Source organism: Blennius ocellaris, assembly GCF_963422515.1.
Source record: "Blennius ocellaris genome assembly, chromosome: 8".
Lineage (NCBI taxonomy): Eukaryota > Metazoa > Chordata > Actinopteri > Blenniiformes > Blenniidae > Blennius > Blennius ocellaris.
The window spans coordinates 21,485,930-21,513,779 of record NC_137657.1 but is presented as its reverse complement, the minus strand read 5'-3'; the positions used below and the strand labels follow the sequence as shown (position 1 = coordinate 21,513,779).

Below are 27,850 nucleotides of genomic sequence, written 5' to 3'. Positions count from 1 at the left end.
CCCTCGAAACACAATGAAAGTTTTCTGTTCTCACTTGAAATGTTGTCATGTAAACGGCCTCTGTGACTCGCTTCATGGTCTGAGGCCGCATTGGCGAAATATTCAAGATGACAAAAGGTGATTGCACAAGGGTTAAAAAGAATGATAGAGGTAAGAGGTAACTGCATGTCGGAGTTATTTTGTTTTTGCAAAAAAATCTACATTCTGCTTCATTCTGAAAATAGAAGAGCTGTACACAGAAACAACAGTAAGCAAAGCTGTTGACAACTATTGTGCATGAATAGAACATCATTTGTAGAAGAAAAAAAATAGAACAATTTAAAGAGAGATGCTCCCAACAAAGTAAACGTGCATTGCTAAGGAAAGACAGTGAGGCAGGATTCACCACAAAATGAAAAACTGCACTAAGAAACAGCAATGTGCCGTTAGCCAATAAAATAAAGAAATGTAACAAAGTAGAAACACTGATGACCTTCATTCCTCATCTGTGGAAATGACATCTCAATATTCACAAGAACAATGATCATAAACAAAGGGATCAAACAGATCTCTAAGCAAAGAGGCAAAATATTCTTCACTTGCAAAGTAAACAAGATTTCAGACAAAATTAGTTGCAATCCAAGTTTTGAAGTTTTTACTGATATACCGAAGACTTTAGACAGTCATTGACAGAAAAAAGATTTTTTTTTTTTTAAACTTGACTTTATTATTTCTGAGACATAAATCTTTGGCACTACAGGATAAAATGTCAATATCTCCAACAAAGATATTTTCATGGAGATATAAAACCCCCCAGATCACAATAAAGACTTGGCACACCAACACTGCAGCAGTAAGTCTTATTGTGACCAACTGTTCAAACACTTAAGTCTGCTCACTGTCGATTCTATGGATGTTAACCAAACATATCAAACAGCACTTATACACTTTGAGATTGTTTGAAATGCCTGCAAACAAGACTTTTCTTCTTCTTCGCGCCACTATACACCACCTACAGCACAAGGATTCATTTTTCGCAAAGTCTGATTGTAAACAAGGTGGTACATAGTTGCTGCTTTCCAACTCACATAAATAATGAATGGTTCATGAATTTTAAAGAAAACATTTTCACATTTCCTTCATATCCCGCTGACTGTCTGTTGAGATTGTTGATCTACTCGCCATGAAGCAACAAACTACAACTACAGACTTTTTACAGCTTGTTTTGACCTAGAATGTGGTGATATCATGCAAGACGTTGCTACAGGAGAGATTTCCAGGACAATAGTGACTTTCACCATGACAAAAAGGTTCTTTTATGCTAATCGCTGCCACTCTCCAATCATCACACCTATTGTGTTGTTGAAGTGTTGATACTTTATCCTATAAAAACCCACTTACAGATACTGAATGTTGAGAATTGCAAGAAAATCGATTCTCTCTTTGGAACAAAAAGGAACGAAGTGATGGATCAGACGTCAGTGAACTTCAATGCTGGAAAGTTGGATTTATTTGTCTGTGATAGGAAAACAAAAGAAAATAGAACAAAATAGTATTTTATTACCAAAACCGCCGTTCATGCTGAGCTGTTCACTTGATTTGAATATAGATGCTTCTGACATTGTAATGTTATAAGCACTGAATTGGGATGTGCTTCAAAAATCAGCAAATTGGGACATCCTCGTTGATTTGGAAATGCTTTTGGCAGGGAAAACGGTACGGCTCATATATTATGCTAAAAAAATACGCATTTGAAAGGAAAAGTCTGACGGTGTAAGCAGGAAATTGGGGGTAAATTGGCACATTCTGCCGGCTTAAGTTAATTGTGTTCATGCTATTGTCAGGGCAAGGCAGGGTGACAGACAGACGTGAGAGGGCTGACACATGTTTTCGGTGTGAGTTTAAAATTCAAATGCTCCTCATGGGTGAATGCAGACACCTGGGGTAATCAACTGGCTTCTTGTGTGTGCGTGTGCGTGTGTGTGTGTGTGTGTGTGTGTGTGTGTGTGGGGGGGGTGGTGTGAGTGACGTGCAAGGCGATATTTACCCATAAGCCCCCTCTGTCCCTGTCTGCTTTACTGTCAGGGTCTCTCCCTGCTTTCTGGCGTCAGGTACACTGTCATGTTTGCTGGATGATTAAGGATCATCCCGCTAGAAGGAAGAAAAAAAAACATACTGTTGCAACATTTCTTTAATAAAAAATAGGTTTAAAATATGGAGGGATGGTATTTATTTCTGTTTGAGCTCCTGGGTATGGTTGATCTCCATGCTATTAAAAATTCATTCATTGGTAATACCCTCCCACTCGCCCATCTCCCTTCCCATGTCTTCCTCTGCAGAGCGTTCATTTTCTCAATGGTATCTCTGTTTCTTTGTGTCACTTCACTTCATTTTATTGGCATTGGGTGTGATTCACTGTCTCTATCTCTCTTTGTTCATTTTGTCTTTCCTTTCTTCCCATGTCGCCATCCCTCTCTCACTCCTGTCTTCAAAAATCTGGCATGGAGGCGAGACAGAGGAGCGCCTGCTGTTTTTCTGACACACTCTTCCTCTCTTAAATCAAAACCAACTGAGGCGAAATCAGGTTATTACCTTAGGTGTGTTTCTCGCCCCCCCCTCCTCTCGTCGTTCTTCCATTTTTGCTCAAGGTCTATGAAATTTTACACTTTGAAAAAGAAAGGGCAGCTGCTCAGTCAGACGAGCGAGTGCGAGTTGAATTTGAAAGGGGATTGCTGCATAAATAAAGCAGGGAAAATAAATACTGAAGTGAGAGATGGACGTCTGACGGGGTTCAACGATATGCTTTAAATGTTGAACTTCATGCACCTCACACACATAAACACACACTTGGAATGGCTTGCCTGGTTTGTTGTGTTAAAATATTTGTGATTTCTTCACTGATATTCATCTGAGGGGGAGAATTAAGGCAAAAACCTCAATGTTTATCAGCCTTTAATTACATAACAAGGATGCAGCATATGGTGTGCTCATGAAACAATCTTTTCATGTGATTTTAGTGAACCGGGATGAGAAATGTTTGATAAATAAACCTAAATAACTTTTCGCAGACGGTAAAAGAGAGAGGAACACAGGGAAGAGCTGAGGTGAAAAAGAAATCACCCGACTTTTGATAAAGGTGAGCCGGCTCGATGGCTGGATCGTCCAAAAGTGAAACTCTGACCTGATGTGATGAATAGTACAAATGGGACCGGATGAAAGAAGTGGTGATGAATAGGACAGGATAAAGTGCTGAAGGAGAGTCGTCGAGAAAAGCAAGGGCGGTCAGTAAACAGCACAGGGAAGTCAAGCCGACATAAACAAGCAGCTCTAAAGACGGATGGTAAAGATGGAGGGATGGCTGTATCAGTGATGGATTATCAGCTGTGATGACGGATGAATGAATGATTGGATGAGAAGAGGGGGAGGGGAGGGGGTGTAAGCAAGCCTGGATAACCTCATAAGAGAGGTAAATCCACAGGGGGTTGGCTGGATAGTAAGTTGTTATGCAAAAGACTAGAGAAAGTCAGACTGACCTCCCAGCAACTCTGAGGACGGGTTGAAGAAGAGAGAATGGTGATGCATGTCGAGGCGGAATAATCCTTGGATGATAAAGAGAATGCAAATAAATCACAACAATGTGACCACTGTGTGTGAAAACATTCCACGAAGCTCTACTGTGTAATGTGTACAGCATTATGAGCACATACTTGATGTTTTATAATGCTTTATAAAACAGGAATGGGTCCATGGTTATAGAAGAACACTTTACATAAAAGATTGTATGTGCTAGATATAAGATACATTTGTACTGACGGTGACACAGCAGGATAAAATTGGAGTCGGGGGGGGGGGGGGGGGGAAGCTTATCCCACTATGACCTTTTCCTTTTCATTTCTGAGAATAAGTTCAGAAAAAAAAGAAATATGTGGAGAGTAACCTATGACTCATTATCTATCTATCTATCTATCTATCTATCTATCTATCTATCTATCTATCTATCTATCTATCTATCTATCTATCTATCTATCTATCTATCTATCCATCCATCCATCCATCCACTGGATATTGAGGAAGTGGTGGGATTGAATAACGTTTACTTCTTCCTACAAATTTTTAGACTTCAAATCAAAAGTCAAAGATTTATGCTTTTTATTAGTTGTGGATCCCAACAGTTGTTAACGATTGTATCTTACAATAAGAAACAGATTAGGATTGAGTCGAAAACTACTATGCCGCATGAGACCAGATGTGCAAATCAAGAGTCCGGGGGCCCACTGAGGTTTAAGCTGAGAGGGAACCTTGCATTAACCCTTTGTAGTGCAAGTAAATTCCAGATTTTTCCGTTAAAGTATTTGACACAAGGTCATAACAATTACAGAATATGTACCTTTTTTTGATGAAAACCTTTTTTGTTGGACTATGTGATGATTGAAATGACACAACAGGACTGTTTGAAGACATCCAATCACAATTTTAACCTATTTAGAGATTATATTTTGACTATTAAATGTGAAATACAATAGTATTTGGTCAGTTTTATACTTTAGAAGTGATATTCATACCATGTTTTTTGTTTTTTTTATTAACGGCTGTATCTCAAACACAAAAGGGTCATGTCTATTATTCTCATATTAACAATATGAACTATTATTCTGATATTCTTTAACACCAAATTGTTGAAAGTTCCAATTTCAAATTTTTTTAACAGGTGTTACAAAGAGTTAAACTAACATGATATCATAGATTATTGGTGTTATTTTTTTATTGCATATTTCATTAATGTTCTTACCATTGATTTACTATAATTGGTAGTTACATCATGATACAACCAAAGACTTCATATTCCACATAATACGTATGGCACATTACAGCATATTAAATCCACCACCTCATAGGAAGATGTAATATATAGTTATGAACATTTATTCTAATGAATAAATGCACTGTAATGCGTCATGGATGCACTCATAAGACATTATACAACAGGTTTTCATAAAAAGTCAGTTTGATTTCTGTATAATTTGTTGAGGTGCTCCTTCAAAGTAAATGTGAGAAGCCTGTGGAGTTGTGGGAGTGTGAGTCTGTGTGTGTGCTGGCACTCGTCTGCCTGTCTTGTTGAGTTGCACAAGGCCCATGTGATGGGGTCAGGCTGACACGTGTGTGTGTGTGTGTGTGTGTGTGTGTGTGTGTGTGTGTGTGTGTGTGTGTGTGTGTGTGTGTGTGTGTGTGTGTGTGTGTGTGTGTGTGTGTGTGTGTGTGTGTGTGTGTGTGTGTGTATGTGTGTGTGTGTGTGTGTGTGTGTGTCTTTGCTTTAGCCGGCGACAGCTTCGCAACACCATCACAAGACAAGCTTTCAGTGCAGCAGACCTAATGAACATGCCGAGCCACATGGCCACTAAAACAAAAATAAAACAAGGAAGTAAAACAGGCCTGTTCAAACGTAAGATTATAGCTTCACAGGCAAGTCATCTTTATAAAGACAGATTTGTCTTTTCCCACAACAATTTGACTATAATGGCTTCGATTGAAGGTTTTGTTGTTTTTTTGAAGTCTTGCCTTGCAGTCAGGGGGGAAGTTCCTTTCCAGTTCAATTCACCTGATATGCTTTTGAACTTAGAGTAGTGGAACATCTGGTGAAAAGCCCCCAAATATACAAAAAAGCTCCTGTGCTCTGGAATCAAACCAGTGGACAGACCACTGCACCACTGCCACCACGTCAGAAAAGCACAGTTCAGTGGTTTATACAGGTTCTTCTTGAGCCAGCCCTGAATTACAAAGTCATGCATATGACAATGGAAAATTCCACGGACATAAAGAGTGTGCATAGCACATCATGTATGTATAATGCAGGTCAATTAGAGTTAAATCAAATATAGAGCCCCCGTTGTTTAAAAAAAAAAAAAAAAAAAACTGATGTAATGTTCTGACCTTGAAGCAACTCTGTTTAACTTAAATATTTGCTTTACATATGTGATTTTCAACCGGGACAAATCCTAAGTCCGGGACTGATGAATGAAATTAATTCATGACTTTTCCAAATGACCCCAATTCCTCAGCGGCCCCAAACAACACTGCTGCATTCATCCCAGCGGCCCATCCTCTCTCACCTGTGTAAATTACTGTGTGTAAACAGACTGGATCACACTAGCTTCATGTGGTTAGCCACTTCCCTAGCTGGGACAGGCCCTACTCAGGAGAAATAAGCCATTTCCTGTTCGCAGAGGGGGAAGATATGCCCGACTGTAACATGCTGTAATTCTCTCCAGATGGTGGCTGGATTTGATCGTGTTGCAAAATGTACAGTACTCAAGAGGACACATGTTCATGGGTGAAGTCTCTTAAATTAAATATGTTATCAATTGTGCTTACTTCTTAAAAACATCTTAACTTGTTATCTCTTTAAAAAAAAACAACTCGCTATGACTCGACAACCTGTCATAATTTTGGATAATTCCAGAAGGGAAAAATATGAACCTGAGTGCACCGTGTGCACATTTTTTTGTGATCCTGTATTAGCGCAGCACCTTAGGAGTCATGTAATTATAGACCTGTCAGGATCAGCTTAAAGTCAGATTCAACTCGACTCATGCATTATTATTTCCCTTTGTGTCTATACCTGCTGTCGGGTCCCAATGTCGGCTTCATGTCTCGCACATATGTACGGTCTCTGTTAACCATGAATGAGCAAACCCGTGCCACAGCATGTAAGGGCTCAACGCACAGATCGAGTTAGTGGGAAAGAGCTCACAGCCGAGGACGGCTTCATTGTTGCAACTTTATCACATCTCTCAGAGATATAATGCTTGAAATACACGCAATCTTCCAGCCTCTCGTAGAGATTACCACAATTTGGATATCTGAAAATGGATTTGGTTTAAAACCCTGAACAGAAGCCGCTTTTTGCTTGAAGTCACTGAAGACAGTCTTTCAGCGGTAGATGCAAGTGAATTCATTGGTCTGCTCTTCTGCTCAATTATCACAGTGACCATCTGAGAGATTGTGCAAAAAAGAAAGAAAAAAGACCCAACATACTACTCTTAATTGGTTTTTATCATATCTCTGAAAAACAAATCATTTGCGATCATATTTTCACATAAGTTGAGGTCTTTGTAATGAATGATACTGGGGAAAAGCCTGAATACTGCTGATGGCATCTAATCTCCCTGACAGCTTATTTTGGAGTCGTCCTGATATCCCGCAGTGATATACACAGCGTGAATGTTCAGTTGTTGTTTCATGCATTTTAAACATTGGAAAGTTTAAAAATATATGCCTTTTCCAATAATGCAGTAAGTGCTGCATTAATTATACACAATCACTCAAATATTTACGAGACGCTCAAATATTAAAAGCAATATCAACATTTAAAGTGTATGAGTTAGGAAGATCATAAATACAAAATGAGCGAGAGCTACAAGAATATATTTGATGTGTTGTGTATCAGTCCTTCGAATGGATCATTTAAACATCTTATACATTTTTTTTCTCCAAATAGGATAAAAGAAAGAGCCTCACAAGGTTATCTCGAACACTGCTTAAATCTCAAAGCTTGACCTTGTGAGTGTGCGCGTGTGCGCGTGTGTGTGTATGTGTGTGTGTGTGTGTATGTGGGTGTGTGCACGCAAGTGTATGTGAGATAAAAAAGCATTCCAGCCAGAGTGGAGGCATGTCCTGGCTAATCCACAGGCCAAAACACACAGGCGGTTAAGTTTCCATGACCTCAACTCCATGCTGTTAAAACACACACACACACACACACACACACACACACACACACACACACACACACACACACACACACACACACACACACACACACACACACACACACACACACACACCATGGACACTTTTACACTCTTCCTCTGTCATCCTCCCTTCCTGCTGTCTTTCATCCCTGTCCCTTGCTGCTGTCTCCTCTCACTGAATTGCTGCATTTTGTCAATTACCATTTGGTTCATTGTTAGCCCACATAGGGGAAAGCACACTGCGTTCTGTTATACCACAGGAGTTCTGTCATCTCCAGAACAATTATGTCAATTAGCTCACATTTAAATGGTTTCCAGAGAGGAGTTCCTTGGCTAATAACAGTCCAATGAAGTGACAACCAACCAATTAATCTCACACTAATCGCTCAGTAGGTACAGTCAATCAGTCACAAAGTCATCTCTCTGGGCTTTCCGTCAGTTGAGCGCACACTCAACACTCAGTATCCTTGCCCACCACATGTCAATCAAAACTGAATTCACCCCTCTGACCTTCTTGGGATGGAGGCGCATATCTGACTTCTAATGTAACACCAGTTTATGCACAGGGGAGGATGTGACAATGACAGCAGAAGATAATGAATAGATGGAGACAAAACAAAGAATCATACAGAAAATCTGTTTATATCTCTGTTTTTTTCAAGCAGCAGGGTGAATTGCAGTCTAAGACGAACAGCGATTCCTAATCAAAAACTGACCGCATTGCCTCACATTCACTCAAAAGCTGCATGCTTGCATCTTAGATCCGGTTACATAGAAGAAAAAAACTCCCTGTCAGAGTCTGTATGTGATACTCTAGACTGCTGGATCACTGTGCCACATGTTAAAGCACCCTCTTTGAACTTAAGGTTTCACAAACTCAAATGTTATGATATGTGTCTTGTGTGATTTACAGTACGTGCAGCTGTCTGCTTCTGGCAAAGAAGCCTTGCACACATGTACAGAGAAACACATGCTCCACAGGAAAGCACAAGGCTGAGCGAGCTGACAGCACTTTAAGGAATCCATCCTGTGCTTATTTGAAAAATATGTTATTTGCAACTCAGCTTGTTTTGTAGTCCAGTTTTCTTTTCAGGTTTACTGTAAGTTTCGTATAGTTTTGGCAAAGTGGATCCGGCCCAAAGGAGATCCAAAATATAATGTTAGATGTCAACATTGTGATGATTTGGAGTTAGATAGTGATTCATAGCCTTTAAAGAATGTAAATCTGGATTGTGTCTCTTCAGAAGAGAAGCCCCTCAGCTTTTACAGAAAAGTGGAGTATTACAGATATAGCACAGATGTACTGTCAGCACAAATTAGCAAGTTGTCAATAGCTGGCCAAACCTGGCTAAGGTTAAGGTGTTGTTCAATAATATTTCTACACTTCCATCTGAACATACACCATACTCCATATATGCTTTAATCCCATTATACATTGTCTTTATGTTATTAAGCACAATATAATATGTTATTTCTACACCAAAAACACATTAAACATGACTTACAAGAGGTGCTGATAATGTGGGAATAGGAGATGCTTTAAAAATCATGGAAACGATACCATTTCAAGCAGCTCACGCTGGAAACAGTATAGACGTGATTTACCAATAAAGCTTTCTGGATTGCATGGTCACATACATAGATTGTGTTTTCATGTATGGTTTTGTGGGCGTTCAACTAAAATAACACCACGACTGACATCACGGACAAACACGAGCACCGGAATTTGAGTTTTGCGTGTTTCAGACCCAGTTTACATGAGAAAACTCTGCAAGAAATGGCAGCATCTCCTTGTTTGTGTACTTGAGTTTACCACTGAGTGATTGGACGGAGTACTGAGCCTCCACTAGCACAAAATTGGACATGTTATTGGAGGGAGTTATCAAACATACCAAGCGTTACAGCAAATAAATGAGAATTTAGCAAAAGAGAAGGGGGGAAAAAAGCAATATGTGAGACGATTGGTCATAAATTCAAAGCTGTGGGACGAATAGCAGCAGAAGACATCCAGAAGCGATTGCTGTGCCCAAGAAGAAGCACAGGACAGACGATATTTTAAGATGTGGCAAACCACACCGACAGCAGCACCTCTGCTCAAGGCTGAGCGGATTCACACCAACTCTTTGAAATCATGAACAACGCAACTGTTTTTAATTGAGTGAATCATAGTACGCATTGCAATTTAAACTGTAAACTCCTTTTATTTTATGTGATCTGAGGCACATGCCCGATATATTGGACTCATGAACACAAGCGTGCTAAATTAGAAACGTCTGTTATTATCAGATGTGATCCAGAGGAGTGCGCCCAATTAGTACATCAGCTTCCACATGTGTGCGATTTTATCACTTTTGCACATGCAATTCTTTAGTAGATTGGGCTCTGCGTGTTCATGTTATCATGAGAAATCCGACAATCATAACAACATGTCAATATTTAATATGGCTATTTATGTATTTTGTAGTATTTCATGGAATGTACCCTTATTAGTTCGGAAGAGATCAAGAAGTAGGTTTACATGATATTGGCTCAACTGAATGGCGTAAATGCGCATGACATGCGATGACCACCACTCATCGTAGTATTAAGAAGTTGTACATTTTAGGTGGCTCAGAAGACTTATAGTGATGTCTATAATGATAAGTCCATGATGCTGACGAAAGTAAAAAAAAAAAAATTATTAAAAAAATTAATGTTTGCATCTGGTGACTGTGCACATTGGATTTTTGCAGCAACATTTTTCCATGCTGTGAACTTGCTCACAGCCTGTGAATTGTACAAACATGTCAAAACAGATGCAGGAATTCCTCCGTTATGCCCATCAATTACTATAAACTGAGATTATGACGCTGTAGAAGCCCGTCGCGTTACACGTTTGGTCCTCTCACAACTGTTTGGTTTGCCAGCTTTCACAAATCCATCGAACCTTTTGCTTACTGTGGCCGAGTACATTTGTAGCCGTATTGAAAGCTTGTCTTAAGGCAACAGATTCTGACGAGTGTGTCAAGTTAAATTAACCTGTAGGCCTTCATGAGCATCTGATCTTTGGGGGTAACCAGAAGATGAACTTGATTTGGTTATTGAATAGTAAAACTGATCAGGTTTAGTTATTTTGGCTATGGTGACATTAATATACAAGTCATGCTTTTACATAAGGTAATTTCGTTTGTTTTGGACACCAAAGCTACTTGGTTTGGCTCGGCAAAACTTTATATTGCCAGTTATATGTGCTTCACTTGTATATGTAACATAACAATATAACTATGTTGTCTTTGGATTACGTTGGCCTCTTTACATGAGACCTCCCAAACCACATCCTGGCATGATTTTTTTTTTTTTTATTCATCCTGTTCCTCGGTGCATTGACTCTACCATAATGAATGTGTCTAAAAGGCGTTACCATACTTCCTACTTTGACTTTAATAGATGCAGTTTTCTATAAGACTGATCAAAAACCCACAATGCCAATTTGTCTGAACTGACAACATTCAAACTCCTGTGTGAAGACTATCCAAATGCAGGGATTTTGGCTTACCCTTTGCAAGTAGAATAATTTAACACTGAGCTTGTTTAAAATAGTTTCTGACTGTGAATGTATGTGTTCCTGTCAACTCTATTTATACTGGCACATATATTGGCAAGAATTGCTCATTAAAAGCATTTCCTCTGCAATACCATTAGAGATCACATATTTTTGTCAGATTCCCTTTACTGTTGACATAGGCAAGTTCAGACTGTATATCAACACTGACACCTTTACATCAGTCATCGCCGTCACTTCCCATCAGGTGTATGCGGCTCAGTGTGTGGATGATTCACAAGTGGAAACTTCAGAAAAACGTATCAACAAAAAGCACTACTGTAACTAATGGAAATATACTTTTTGCATGCATTCCCGCCATGCAAGATATTGTTTTTAATCAATTGCATTTTTATGAGGTTTGTACTTTCAAGGCATTATGCCTAAATACTGTATATGTCAAGCTCGAAACCCTCTTGCTCAGCTGGTTAGATTCCACTACATAAGAGAAGAACTGGCATGGAATTTGAGAAGACACAACTAAATGACACATTTGTCAGTGATTTCGTCTCATGAGAGCCATGTGGGAGCCACTTTATGTGCTGTATGTGGCACCATAACACCCCATGATCTAAAACATTGTTTGGAAATATTGTTTTCCTTCAGTGATGCTTAATTGTTCTTTAACCGGATCCCTTTTTCATTCTGGTTCTAACCACTAATTTGAAATGGAATTTAAGTGCCGATGACTTTAGTGAGGGACCAGAACACACCCAGCCATTATAAAGAACCCAGGGACCCATAATGTGGTGAGGAGCTGGCCACTGAAACCAAGGGGTGGAGAGACAGGAGGAGGGTTCAGACGAGAGTCGCTGGCTGTTTCTCTCTCTTGCTCTCTTAGTTGAATCCATTATAGACTTTGTGACATTACGAGAGATCTCTATCCATATTCTATGGAACAAAAAGAGAAAAGCTTTTCTATTTGCTTCCTGTGCTCATAAGCTTTGTTATTCTCTTAACTTCTCCTTGTTTCACTCCTGACCTCCAATCTCACCTCCACACTCACTGGCTCCTCTTCTTCCCACTCTCTCCTGCCACAATAAGGCCTAATATGAACTTTTGACAGGAGCAGGGATCTCTTTTTTATTGCCAGTGCTGCTGTGAATGCCCTCATAAATCTGATGTTGTAATGCCTTTGAAGCGCCTCCCAATCCTTGCAATCAAACACACACCACACTCTCCTCATTTCATCTCTACCTCCCACTTTTCTCTCTCACTTTTTTTTTTAATACATGCTCTCGGACACACGCACAGTCGCACACACAGAAGGGATGTGTGAATGAGGGATTTGAGGTTGTTTTTGCTCACATCAGACACAGCAGCTCCAGTGTTTGTTTGCAATTTCCACTGGCTCTGGTCCACTCCACCAAACCCATGGGAATTTGTGGATCAGCATCTTCTCAAAAAGCTCCTGGGCGTCAGAGTGCATAAGTGCGCACAGAACGAGTGCAATGAGTGCAGCCAGGCAGTTATTTGTATGTGGTCTTTCTGAGGTAGTCTGTGCACCGTGGTTCATGGAGGAGGTTAAAGGGTAAAAAAGAGATGCAAGCAGTGACCTCATTTTGTCTCATTACTTTACTTTTTAATTTTTTTTAATTTTAAACAATTTATGGTGAGCAAGTGGGATTAACAATATGACTTTAGGGGGTCATTGTTTTCCTCATATGTGATAAATGTTTCCTATTTCTGCCACATTGCCGCCTTCTTGTGAAAGTTGCATTTTTTGGAATAATCAAGTGCATAATTTCCTCGGGCTTAAAGAAAAGATCAGTTTGGAGTACAACATATAAGTTACATGATATCAATTGTTTGATTGTATACGTTGACCTGAAATGTGTTCGACTAAGGTGATGATGACTTACAGCGGTTTCACTGTTTATATAGATGAGCTGCACTGACCAAGTAACTTCATGAGCTGCACAAGTAACATTTTATTTGAGAAGTTCTGATCTGAATTCTGCACTTACAAAAACGTTGTATTTGATTTTGAAAGTTGTAGTTTTGCACTATGAGAGAAAGAAGTGCAATTTTATTAGCTTGTATGCTTTATTGCTGAAGGTTGTAATTGAAGCACCACCTTTCCCAGGTGGAGGAGTTCAAGTATCTCAGGGTCTTATTCGTCAATGATCGGAGGAAGGATCATGACATCAGCCACAGATTCTGACAGGCGGCTGCAGTAATGCAGTTACTGTATCGAACTGTTGTGTGAAGAGGGAGCTGAGCTACAAAGCAAAGGTCTCTGTTAACCGGCCAGTCTACATCCCCACCCTCACCTATGGTCATGAACTTTTGGTTACGACTGAAAGAATTACATCGCAGATACAAGCAGCTGAAATGAGTTTTCACACGCAGGGTGGCGGGTGTCACTCTTCGTGATAGAGTGAGGAGCTCAGCCATCCGGGAGAGACTCAAAGCCGAGCCGCTACGCCTCTACATCGAGAAGAACCAGTTTAGGTGCTTTGAGCATTTAGTTCGGACGCCCCCTGGTTGCTTCCCTTTAGAGGTTTACCAGGCACATCCAACTGAGAGGAGACCCCGAGGTTGGCCCAGGACTCGTTGGAGAGATTATATCTCTGGTTTGGCCTGGGGGGGTGAGACCTTTCTGCATGCAGCTTTCATGTAGTTCCTTGCATTAGTTTTCTCCTACAGTCCAACAGGGTAGATGCAAATATGTGTGTGATTGTCTGTTAATGCTAATGCAAATAATAATACCATTAGTGTTCCTTTTACACTCAGTCTTTCCAAACTAACGTACTGAGAAAGACTCAGCAATGCTATGGTTATATGTAGCCTTTACAACAATAAAGTTACAAAACAACAACAACATATGAAATGGTTCAGTCTGAAGCTGTAGCACTGAGACACAGCCGCATTTCGGTGATAGCAAATGGTGTTTTTAAGGTCAGTGTTGTCACTCAGTTAGCTGATGTGCATTTCCCATGCCTCACCAGAGAACCGCACTTGCACGCACGCTAGGAAACATTAGCACATGCTATATGTACTTGACCTAAATGGGAACATGATCTGTGCTTGGCATTTTAAATAAATAAATAAACGCACGTATAAAATGCTGTGGAGACGCACTGACCTTTTTTATTCATAGGTCAGATGTGCAATACGTCGTATAGTTGTCCGCTTTTTCAAGGAGACATTTAAACAGATCTTTAGGAGTGCCAATAAAGTTTTGACATTCTGCCAACAGCTCATGGACAACCAGCTCGGACACGGTGTAAACTCATCCTGATATACCGCTTTAGTTGTCATTCATAAACTGGAAGCAGAAAATAGAGAGTAGCATGTATGTGAACACAGCCTCTGTTTCTTTCAGGGGCCTCACAGTGGGGATCAGGGGAGAAGATAACCTGGTCTAGACAGGACTGTCGTAGTAAGTGTTACTCCTGCTTTTGTTTTCTCTTTCAGGATACATGTCTGTTTCCTTCTCTCGTTTTCTTCACCGCCCTGATTCTTCTCTCCTATTGTCAATCTTTCAGTTTCTGCTCCTTGGGCTGATTACATTAATAATTTACTGCATGTAAATCCTCAGCAGCTGCTTGCGTTTTGCTGTTTTCCTTCTTCCTTAAAGGTTAACACAGGAGGATTTTTCTAAACCCTGTCACCTCTCTCACTCTCTCTTTATCCTGTTCTGTTCCCTGTGCCTTGGGTAAAGCTCTCTCTATCTGTCTTGTCTCCTTTTTTCTCTAATTACACTGCTCTGGGTTCCAGCCTTGTGCCTTCCTATGAGTTTGTATATCCTTAATGTAAGGACTTGCTGAATGGCTTTTTCTTTTTTTTAATCTGTGTATTTGAGTGGATGCCTCCCCTCCACTGTCTGCTTGTGCCTGTAGATGAGTTACTGTATATATTGAAAATGCATTTAGGGACCTGTTGTGATTACAGTTTTTTGGCAGATGTGCCTGAGTACAAGTTTCTTTTTTCCCCCCCTGTTACTCCAGGCACCAAATCTTTAAAGAAAAGAATCTCAAATTCAAATTGTGCTGTCAAATGGGTTTTTCTTCTTTTCTTCTCTGGTACCTTCAATCAAGCCCCCAGGTTGGACTCTAAGTAAAAAAAAAAAAAAATTCCAAGTACACATGAAGCAATTTCATGTTGAAAAGAAAGCAAAAATCGTTCCAAACAAGAAAATCTATCCGCCCCAAAAATGATCATTAGAATAAATTCAAGAAAGAAAAAAAAGAAAGAGACAACAAAAGGGAGGTGTTACCTTTGGCTTTGTTAAATAATTTCTTTATCCCCTATTCAGTTTCCATTGTTCAAAGCTGGGGCCAATCTCTCCAATATTGCTGCTAATCTAACTTCAAAGAGTGGCAGTCATGTTAAAACACTTTTTAATTGTGATAAGGAATATGCTTTCATGCCTAAACCTCTCTCTTCTGTTCGCCTGGACATAACTCATAAATACTGAGGCCTTTTTTCATTGGCAATTAAAATGAGAATTGGTCACATTTTTCACTGTCAGCCATTTCCATGACATACACAGATATGTGTGGGCCGCACGCACACGCACGCACGCACACACACACACACACACACACACACACACAGTAGAGGAGCGTAGAGAAGTGCATGCAATGTTCGCTGTGTTTTTAATCAAATTAACTGCATTTAAAGTGGTCTTGCATGACGTCCTTTGGACAATAAATTTTCCGCCAAACCAAAAACAGCTCAGAGACTTTGCTGATCTGGCAGGTCTGATGATTCACCACAGGCTTCCCTGTTGTTCCAGTGACACATGAGATGCTGGCTGCGCCGTATTGTCCAGAGATAACACAATAACATGACTCTTAAGTGAATCATTTACACTCTGGAGGTACTGACATGGACGATTCTTGAGGCTTTGATAGATACACAATACTTTGAGGCAGTGGAGCAGAAAGACGTAATTCTGTTGTGACTAAATCAATTTGGATAAAAGCACATTGTAAGGAGCAAGAGTGGCATTGAAATGAAGTACTGGTTGCATTTGAAAGGGAAAATTGCCATTTTGACTCAAAGCTTTGAATATGAGTAATTCCTAAAAAAAAATGTCTGCAATGTTAAAATCACAACATTAAGGTTCATACTTTCAATGTAACATACTCTAACAATGAATGAATGCAAATATAGGCAAGATCATTACATAGAACTGACTTTCCAACAAATTTAAAGATGTCTTCAATGTTGTTCACAAAAGATCCAACAACGAAGCCTTCATATTTTTTTTCATTTCATTTTCATTTCATTTTATTTATTCTTTTTTCAAGGTAATGCAACCTAAAATAAAGCAACAATCCAACAAAAAACAAACAAACAATACATTCCATGAAAAGAAGAACAGGAGTTGGATGAAGAAAAAAAATCTTATAAACTCCAACCCCATTCTTGAAGAAAAACGTACAAACTAGATGGCCTAACCGATGTAAAAAGCAGCAACAACAAAAAAACAACAATTTCATATACACATACATACACATACACACATACACACACACACACACATTTACACACATATACACACACATACACACACACACACACAATACACACACACACAATTTTAACGTTTTTCACATTCGTCTCTGTACAAGTTAAGTGTCCTCTGTTTATACTTATATTTAAATTGAAGAATATTTGAACAACATTTTAGATCATTTTCTAGAGAGTTCCACTGTATCACACCAGATACTGAAACACACATTTGTTTAAGGGTTTTTCCTGCGAAAGGTTGTTTAAAGTCATTATTTCTTCTGCTTGTCTCACTGTTTACTGTAAAAAGCGCTTGCAGTCCATGCGGTAACAGGCAGTGTTTTGCCTTGTGAACAACTAATAAAGTTTGTAAAGAAACCAAGTCCTTCAATTTGAGTAGTCCTGACCTCAGAAACAGTTCTGTAGTATGTTCCCTTGGAGCAACTCCATTAATTATTCTTATAGCCCTTTTTTGTAAAATAAATAAGGGCATTAAATTTGTAACATAACAATTTCCCCATACCTCCAAACCATACATTAAGTATGGCAAAATAAAGGAGCAATATAGGATTCTCATTGCCTTATAATTCAACATAAACTTTACTTTACTCAAAACTGCAATGTTTTTACAAATTTTATTTCTTACGTAAGCTATGTGTGACTTCCACTTAAATTTATCATCAATGAGGACTCCTAAAAACCTAAATTCTGACACTCTCTCAATACTTATTCCATTTAAAGTCAAAGTAACACTTTCAGGGCATTGTTGATTTGTGAACAACATAAATTTAGTTTTACTTAAGTTTAAGGACAATTTGTTTTTATTAAACCATTTCTGAAGTTGAACCATTTCTTGTTCAATAGTTTTCATTAATGTTCTTAAGTTCTTCCCTGATACAAAAAAATTTGTATCATCCGCAAAAAGAACAAAACTTAAAATCTTTGATTCCTCACAGAGGTCATTAATATATAAAGTAAAGAGTTTAGGCCCCAGCACAGAGCCTTGAGGGACTCCACACTTTACTGTTTCTAACTTGGATTCATGGCCTATATGCTCTACATATTGTTGTCTATTTTCTAGGTAACTACTAATCCAGTTTAACACTACACCTCTAATACCATACGTCTGTAATTTAGATATCAATATACCGTGATCGATCGTGTCAAAGGCCTTTTTAAGGTCAATAAAAACTCCAACTGTGTGATTTTTATACCCCAATTCTGTTGTAATGTCCTCCGTGATTTTCATCAAAGCCATAGCTGTTGAGCGGGTGCTTCGAAACCCAAACTGATTGTCATGTATCAAGGAATGTTTCTCAAGGAAATTGTCAAATTTATTAACAAAAAGCTTCTCCAGAATTTTGGAAAATTGAGAAAGCAAAGATATAGGCCTGTAATTTGTAAGACTATGCCTATCACCAGATTTAAAAAGGGGGACAACCTTAGCCACCTTCATTTTATCTGGAAAGAAACCTGTATTAAAAGACAAATTGATAACATATTTTAATGGTCCTACAATGCAATGTATAGTTTCTTTGACAATGTACATATCTAAGCCATCACTATCACATGAATGTTTACTTTTTAATCTGGAGACAGTAGAAATAATTTCACTCTCACTGACTTCGCCAAGAAATAGAGATTGCATGACTCTGCTTTCACCTGTACAGCTTTTATTTTCGTTATGTAGTGGTATAGATTTGGCCAGGTTTGGGCCAACACTGACGAAAAATGAATTAAATTCCTCAGCCATTTTTTCACCACTTACCTCAGTATTCTGTTGATTCATTAAGTATAGTGGCTGACTATAATTTATTTTACCGCCCATAACCTCCCTTAAGACTTTCCACATTCCTTTGATATTACTTTTGTTTTCCATTAACAAGTTTGTATAATAATCTTTCTTTGCACGTCTCATTACAGCAGTCAACTTATTTTTATAGGCTTTATATTTTTTTTCTGCATTTATTGTCTGATATTTTACAAAGTCGCGATAAAGCTTGTTCTTCATTTTGCAAGACTTCAATATACCCTTTGTTATCCAAGGTTTATTTTTTTTTTTTCCTGCTATATCATACCGTATTTTTGTTGGGCAATTTTTATTATATAACCATAGATACTTTTTTAGGAATGACTCATAAGCTTTGTTTACATTATTTGTACTATAAACGTTTTCCCAGTGTTCTTTCATAAGATCATCCCTAAATTTATTTAGTCTTTCCTCAGTTCTGGACCGAATGACTTTGGGGCACTTTTCTTTGTTTGTTTTCACTTTACAAAAGTCAGTTACAAATATGGGTAAATGATCAGTTGTATCATTTATCAAAAGACCACTTTTGACAGTTTTATCAAGTATATTAACAAAAATGTTATCAATTAATGTGGCACAGTTGGAGGTTATTCGGCTAGGCCTGGTAATAGTTGGATAAAGGCCTCTGCTATATATTAAATCTAGGAAATCTGAACTACTGGAATGATTAGACACATTCAAGAGATTTATGTTGAAGTCTCCACAAATTATAGATTGTTTGTTTTCATTCATCCCAACTAATAATTGCTCCAACTTGTTATTAAATGCTGTAATGCTAGACCCTGGAGTTCTATATATGCATGTGACAACAATATTCCTCTGTTTGTTCATTTCGATCTCAACGGTTAAACATTCCATTAAATCTTCTATTGCAGTAGTCATACACTCAATTGTTTTGCATTTCAACTCACTATTGACATAAAGAGCAACCCCCCCTCCTCTCTTCTTGATCCGATTAACATAAAACAATTCATAGCCCTCAAAATTAAATTCTGCACCTTTCGCATCCGTTAACCAAGTCTCAGACAGAGCTATAACTGTAAATTTATTTTTTAATGTGTTCAAATAATCATGTATTTTACTAAAATTTGAATACAGGCTTCTACAATTCAGATGAATAAGAGAAAATGACCCAGCCGTTTCTATGTTACTATTAAATTCTGCGTCTGTATAATATTTACATGTATCATTTGTGTTTGGAAATAAATTTGACTCGGAGTCCAGTTCATCCTGGTCATAGACACGACCTTCTGTGTATTCAGCTTGTGTAAGGATATGTTCACACACTGCGGACATCGCACTTAATTTATACAATTAAGCACTAGCCACAATGTTATATCCATACCTTACTCGTCGTCAGTCTTTTCATTTTCATAGCCATCCAAGGAAACTCGAAGAGATTCAACACTGGCTGTTATTTCCCCAGCGGGAGCGTGTTTGCTCCTACCGCGGGGGGACTGCCATCCCGCAGCCCGCAGCGCTGAGTCCCAATCCGGTTCTTTTCTTGGGACTTCCATCGTTACGCCAAAGTCCTTTAGACCCTCTGCTGCTTCTCGTGGGTTTCCAAAAATCTTAGTCTTTCCATCCTGCAGAAACAGCATGAGTTTTGCGGGATAGAGAATGCGAGACTTGATTTTTCGCTCCTGGAGTTGTTTCCTTGCGCTCCTGTATTTTGCGCGCTCCTTAAACACTTCGGTGGTGTAATCCTCGTCAAAATATATCCGTTGATCCTTGATACGAATGTCCTTTAGAGACCATGCAGCATGTAGCACTCGTTGTTTCTCCTTAAAACTTCGAAAACAAACGATAATAGATCTGGTGAAGTCCGCAGCAGCGCGTCCCGCGGAGACACCTGTTGCTGCGACGCGATGCGCCCTTTCAATGTAAATCTCCTCCTGGATATTAAGGTGCTCACGAATTAGCTTTTCTAAGAACACAATCATATTGCTACCTTCTGTTTTCTCCGGTACTGCGTAAATTCTTAAATTATTTCTCCGTGAACGGCCTTCAAGATCCTCGCACTTCTCCTCAAGGTACTTTTGTTTACGCATCAGCTGAAACAGCACTTTAGTCAGATCCATGCTACGGTCCTCGTTATCTCCAATCCTCTGTTCGGCGTCATTCACCCTTGTTTTTAATTCTTCGAAGTTCAGTTTTATGTCGCTCACCTCCTTCCGAAGCACACCAAAGTTCCCTGCCGTTTCAGTTCGAAATAGTTTGAGTTCCTTCAGTATTTCAGACGTACCATCGACGCTGCCAGCGCCCTTTTCCTCCTGGCAGGTTTGGCTTGCTGGCGTGGCATCCAACTCGACTCGTTTTGGATTTGTTTTTGGCATTATTTGTAGTTCCTTTTTTCATTGAATGATAACTTGATGTTTCAAATTGACATACAGTTTATCTGAGTCCACAAACAGTAGTCAGTGTTTCAAGTTTTAGCTTTTGTTTGTCAAGCGTTTCACCCTGGCACCGGCTGTTCGGCCATCTTTTTTTAAAGTCAGTTGCTCATATAAACTAAATAAGTGAATTCAGTTCTTAGAAACCTGGATAAAGTATAACACAGGGACTGATGTAAGGACAATACTGCCCCTCTGTTTAATGTTGGTGTCATGTTTCTGCTCTACTCTCAATGTGCTTTACATGATTCATCAAGTTCACTCATTCACATGCACATTCACATATTAATGATGAATGCTGCCGTGCAAGGGATTCGCACACCATTGGGAACTTGAGGTTCAGTGTCTTACTCAAAGACAGTCAGCATGGATGAAGCAAGATGGGCATGCAAGATCAGAAGCCAACCCACTTTACTAACTGTGACAACTGTGACGTTTTATGTTCTATATCTTCACAACAAGCATGTTTTTGGCCTTTTTGCTATCAGGCAACTTATGCCTGCCTGGCAGGACAACATTTCAAGCTGGACATTTTGAAAAACAATGCATTTTTGTTTCAGAAAACAGGGCAATGTTTTGAAAAAGATGTCCGTTTGCACAGAAACACTGAAAAATGTAGTTTGCAGTTTGTGAACGGGACCTCAATGAACTTTCCCTTCACAGTCCTTCAAAAAGTCATAATTGATGTGCATTAAGGTAAAGCGGGTGCCCAGTTGATATCCTTTCATCGGCTCATCAAAAACTCTTCAGTTGAAGCTGCTATTCTACTAATGAGTATTCAATGACTTGTTAAGTGCAATGAAATCCATCAGTAAGACAACACAGGCAATTAATCAAACACTTGTTCAACAAGCTGGACACCGAACTGCAGAAACACAGCAAGCCTTCGACCGCTCTTGCTGCAGCCGACTCACGTTCAAATCTCTGCCCACAAAAGTCATATGTTCCACACAGGTGCGAACAGAAGATGTGAGGACACGGTTTGTTTGTCAAATCAGGAGAAACACCTGATTGATGTCTCATTGGCCAAAAGCCAAATGAAGGTTGGAACTGAAGCCTGGAGCAGACCACATTCTGTTAAACATGAGTACACCTTCAGAGGCAGGTTGATAAGTTCTCCCTACTCTTGAAAAAAACAAAAAAAAAAGCCTAATTGTGACACAGCAATCAGACAGACAGCTCCGCTCTTGACTAAAGCAGCTCTCACGTTTCACCCGCCTCGTTCAGCAGTCCGTCAACATATCTGACATACTGCGCATTGTTCAAACAGAGTTTCTCACTGACAACACCTGGAGAGACATTTGTTTTGTAAGTTTGTAGAATAAACTATTAGCGATGGGAGTGAAGGAATAGAGGCAACTTGACTTGTGTTCATCCACCCCTCGACGGTGAAGTCAGTCAAGGTGTTGACTTTTGGCTGACATGGCTGCTTTGCCTCATCGCTTGTTTGGTAGTCTGAGCTGAGACTATGCATGTGCTGCTGCTGTATGTGTGTTTCAGTGTGTGCATGCCTGCTCTTGTGTTAGAGATCGCGACTGTTGAGTGTGCCCCTATGTGCCTGCATGACCTGATTGCACGTCTACAGTTTATATCACCACGTGCCATGAGTGAACCAAGAAAGAAAGGCTTCTATTTGTCCTCTTTTTTCTTTTTTTTTTGGGGGGGGGGGTTGGATCGTGGTCTCATTACCCAGGTGTTTACCCCTAACCACAGGAAGCCCTCATGGGTGACGACTGTCTGCCAGCAAACATCGCCTGAGGGAACGAAAGAAAGGGAGGAAGGAAGAGACTGGGAGATACCAAGAGAGACAGAGGTGAAGAACTGTCTGTCTGTATTGCGACTATGCAGGTGTGTTCCTTTTCCTTAAACGTGAGTGTTACTGCATGTCTGTGCGGTTCTGCCAGTCAAACCGTCACTCTCAGGTCACTGGGTTTCTCCACTCCTTCACCAGCAAAGGGAGGGAGGGAAGAAGCAAGACGGCGAGGAGAGGAGAGGAGACGTACAAGCTGTTGACAGGGATTTATGAGCTGATAGTGTCAGACTGCAAGCACAACAACAGTCTCCCTGTCTCTGCCTGTCTGCTCACAGAGAGACAGAAAGAGAGAGAGAATGAATAGCAGGGAGAAAAGTAAAGCAGCAAAATGAGTTGAAACTGAAAGGATCCGAACAAGTGAGTAAAAACCGGGTGAGCGAGGGGTAAAGGCAGGACAGGGATGTAATTTAATTTGTTTGGAGTCCCCCCCCCCCTCCCCCAGCTCCTCCTCTTCTCACAATGTGCCTTTTTTTTTTCTTTACAGCCATCCTTTTCTCCCCTCCCCTGCATCTTCTTCGCATGAGTTGACTCGGTTGTTGTGTTGACTTGCTTTTGTTTCTGCTTGTTTAGACTCATGTGAGTAAGACACCATGTGTTTCGTGCTTTCACTCTAAAAGGAAGGCGATTGTTGCTCTCGCGTGACTGAAGAGACGATGACTGAACAGAGATGACTACGCATGCACGTACCCAACAATAACATTGACTAAACTATCCCTGTGTCACATCAGAACCTCTGAGAAGGCATATGATAAGGCCTTTGTATTGGACATTTTTAAGAACTGTGCATGAATACAGAGACTATTGACACTTTCTCGGTCACGAGACAACACTCTTTTTGTATTTATCTGTGTGTCTGAGAGTTCAGATATGCCATGATGAGTCAGGACTGAAATGCTCACTGTTAGATGACGCACCCTGATAGAGCAGAACTGTCTGACTGTCTGATATATGAGACGTACCGTCTGGTGGGTAATTTTATCTAATTGCTGTGCTAAGCAGAAATCTATAATATCCGGCCCCATTCAACTTTGATAACTTCCACTGTAAATCCTGTTTTTTACAGGCTTCATTTGTCATGGGTTCCTTTTAGTTGAACCAGTGGCTTATTTTACCCCAAATCACAAGCAGGTTGATAGTTTCTTAACAAACATGTTTAAGTATATCATATGGTGTGAGTCAGTAACAAATCAAATATCTGAATAACTCAAATGAGGAGCACAGGCATGTTAACTGCACTTACGTGTGTATTCTCTGGTCTAAAAATAAACTGCACATATAGAGATTGATTTCCAATTTCGAACTTCGGTGTAATTGCACCTGAAATAGCATAGCCTGTTAAATGTTGTGATTTCCATAATAACAGTGATCCAGATGTGAAGTCTGCCAGACTGACGTGTTTGGAAGAAAGACAGCCTGACAGTGCACAGCACTCATACCCCCTAGGAATAATACCGACTTCTAGTGATTTATATGTCAGTTCTTTTATAATGACATAGTATGAAAAAGCAGTGATTTATGAGTCTCTTTCATTTCACATAGACACTCAGACTTGTTTCAGGCTATAGCTAACACTTTCCAAAATGCTCACATGATGACTTTCCCAGAAGTGCAAATGCCATTATCTTTTAGTACAGGCGCAACGTAAAAACATACACATGTATTATCAGTTCAGTGAAGGAGGAACCTGAGATGAGCCCTGTGGTTAAAGCTTTTAATGACCCAGTTGTAGCACATGGAGGTAGGGCAGTTAAAAGTGAAGCTTTTTGTTTATTTGGTAGTGAATGCTAAGTAATAGATATAAAGAGAGACATCAGGTAATGAATGAAATTGAGCAAGCTGGTGTCTACATCAGGTTGATACCGCATGCTATCAAAAACAAGAAGAAAAACAGCTCGCTGAGTTCTTTCCATAAAAATGGAAAACTATGAAAACTAGATTAATATAGCACTTGTGTGCATGCAAATTTAATAACGTTTAAAGTAGTAAATAATTCCCATGCGTGTGAGTGATTGAAATCATGTTTGCACTTGTTAAAAGTGCAAAGCTTTAGAAGCTCATACAGGAATCTGTATGAGTATGTTTCTAGAATGACCTCAACAGAAAAATAGGAGGAAAAGTGAATTTATATTCATATTTGTGATCATCATTTCAAATGTATGCAACACTGAGAGGACCTCACATGGCCCATCAGAATCGACACAAAAAATTGTATTTGAAAGAATGAATAAAAACGTATACTATTTTGACTTTGTTTGTTACTTAGTATTTGTCAAAGATTTAGAAACAGATTCTTTTTTTCAGAGCATTCCATTTAATGTAATTTCACATGCACTTCAATTCATCCTCAGGCCAAGGGTTAGTTGATATACACTGTCTCTTTTCTTCAACTCCCTTCAAATAAGTCTTTGTGCAGTAACTTCGCTTTGGAAATTGTTGACTCATATTTTGTGTTTGCATTATGTGTTTGTAATTTAACGCCTGTTTCACTTTTTTTTGCAGCGTGTCGGTGTGCTCAGAGTAACTTGTATGTGTTTATATGTGTTTACTTCATTTTTTTACTTTGAGCATATTGGACCTCAAACAATATTTCTTAAATCATGTATGTCTTGTATGTTTACCCTCTCTGCAGCATGCCCTTCGATAAAGAAACTGAAGGAGAAAGATGAAGATCAGCAGGAAGTGAGCTGGATAAAGAAATAAAGAGAACAGAAAATGGGTTTAAAAAAAAAAAAAGGGAGAAACTGTAATGTTTTATCAGTATTGCCAATTTAGGTATTCAACTACATATACTGCAAGTAAAGTATTTTACCATAATGACTGCATCTGGAGTCTGAATTGGAAGCTTAGGATGTGCAGTCACACCAATCTGTGCTCTCATCCTTTTCCAATTCACATACCATCATTGACTGTGAAGATATCAAGAAATACATTTGCAGTTTCACTGTTAAAATGTATTGTATTTAAACATATTGATGTTTTTCAAACTTGTGACAAGCTATAATGGCAACAATTGTGTAATACAAGAAAAAAAACAACCTTATTTGTCCATTTTACAGTAAGATGTGTGTTTAGTTGTAGAGATACAGCACTTAAGTCGGTGCTTTATATGCCTGAAGATGAGGAAAATGGCTGTGGATTTCAGGTTTGCTATGATGTACCATATTCATATATGTGCATTGTGTCGGTTAAGAAGTAGCGATCACAGATTGGTCATCAGGGAACAAAGACAACATTAAGAGCATGTACTCATACAATATGTAAAGCTCTGTGGAGAAATATGTCCCAACTGCAGTGCTCTCTTGACAATACATGCGTAGAGTTTTACTTTCATCACAGCACCATCGATTATTAATGAATGTCGTATTGTTCTGTGAAAAATGTAGGTGATATAAAGCTGAATAAAGAATTTTAATGGCTACTCAACTGACTAGAGAAAACATGGAACTACACTTGTCATGTCGCGCGGCGGCGTGGGAACGGAGGACGCTATCCAGCTCATCCTTCTCTGCAACATTAAGACTGTTCGAGAAGGACTTCCACATCCAGACATGTTTTACAGCTCTTTAAGTGGCTCAGAGTCATTTGGGTATGGTATGCTGCGATAATGATTGAGCGGATGATGTAAAGTGTCTCTCTTCAATCTGACAGGTTTGACTTGTCAGCAGGTGTATTTGAGATGATGAAGCAAATTCTTTCAGAGTGTTCAGCCTCCTTATCCAACATGCTTATGGTTCTTTATGCTCATGAGTCCTTTTTGACCTGTGACGATTGACAAAATACTTCACACAACGAGTAATGAGTCACTTGTGGTAAGTGGGCCTATTTCATTGACATAACAGTTCACAGGGTTGTTGTATAACTGAACACATCACATTATTTCGTGAAAAGGTTTTCTTCCCTTGCATTTCACAGTAGACTTGTACAAATACAGACAGATTTCAACCCTTAGATTGTTTGTGAGGCCACAGAGTGGCATATTAGGCATCACTCTTGTTTGGATCTTGGTTGGCTTTCTGTGTGGAGCTGGCATGTTCTCCCCGTGCATGAGTCAAAGAAGAATCCATTTGAGCTGAACTCGCCACTCAAAGTGACCCATGTGTGTGAATGTGAGAATATATGACTGTTTTTCTGTTGCTAAAATTAAAAAAAGCTCAAACTTTTAACATTTGATAATGTTTGCTTAAAAAAGTCCAGAAATCCGATACATTCTCATTGAGTTCTGTGAAAAACTGTGAAATCCTGTTTGGTTCACCTTTACGTTAGTTTCTACTATTTGTACTGCCACTGACCTTAAATATTGCATTAGTTTGGTAAGAACAGTCACTTTCACGCATTGTTTTTATGTGTACAGTGCAAATGTTTAAGTGTAGTGTCCTAACCACATCAATCAATCGATCAATCAAAATGACCACTTCTAAGATGTTTACCATAAGTAACAGAGGAAAACACAAATTATCTCAAGCAAAAAGCAGAAGTACCATGTATTGTCAATGTTTTAAGCAACTAGTTAGCTGTGAGTTCTTACTTACGTCACTTTACCATCATCAGTTTGTGTTCAGTGTGTGTTGGTTTCTAAATTCAGTCAATTGCCCAATTAAAGATTAATATTTAAATGTGGTCTCCTTGTTATTATAGTTGGAATATCCCTCAAATGAACTAAAAAATAAAAATGGCTGACACGCGGGAAAAAGTCACCAAAGTCATCTGACCTCATCTTCTGGGAACTGTGAATGTCTGCACCAAAGATTCATATCAATATTTTTTTTAAACTCCATCATACTATAAAGATTTTATTTTATTCTAGTTTGACTGAAAGCTGGTGGAGTTACTGGTGGAGTAACCCTAACCCGAACAATGTTGTCCTTTAAGAAACCACCCTGCCACGACTAATTAACAGCCTTAAGTGTTTCAGCCAATCATACATAATTGGTCATGGAAGAAAACACTCTGGAAAGAATGTTTTCTTGCAGGAAAAAAGGCTGATTGTTCGGCAGCATGGTGAATCAACAACATCAGAGCAGGAACCAGTACTGTCACAGTCATGTATGGATCATTTCTGGGGCC

General features: G+C 39.2%; 1 long non-coding RNA gene across 1 annotated transcript in view; it reads left to right on the top strand.

The window, feature by feature from the left end:
• LOC308133154 overlaps positions 1 to 26,134 on the top strand; it is a 58,696-nt gene extending 32,562 nt beyond the window's left edge. The window contains exons 4-6 of the long non-coding RNA XR_013936723.1: positions 14,636 to 14,692; positions 22,687 to 22,821; positions 25,416 to 26,134. This is a non-coding gene — a long non-coding RNA (uncharacterized lncRNA). The remainder of the gene's footprint in view (positions 1 to 14,635; positions 14,693 to 22,686; positions 22,822 to 25,415) is intronic.
• The last annotated feature ends 1,716 nt before the right edge of the window (positions 26,135 to 27,850 follow it).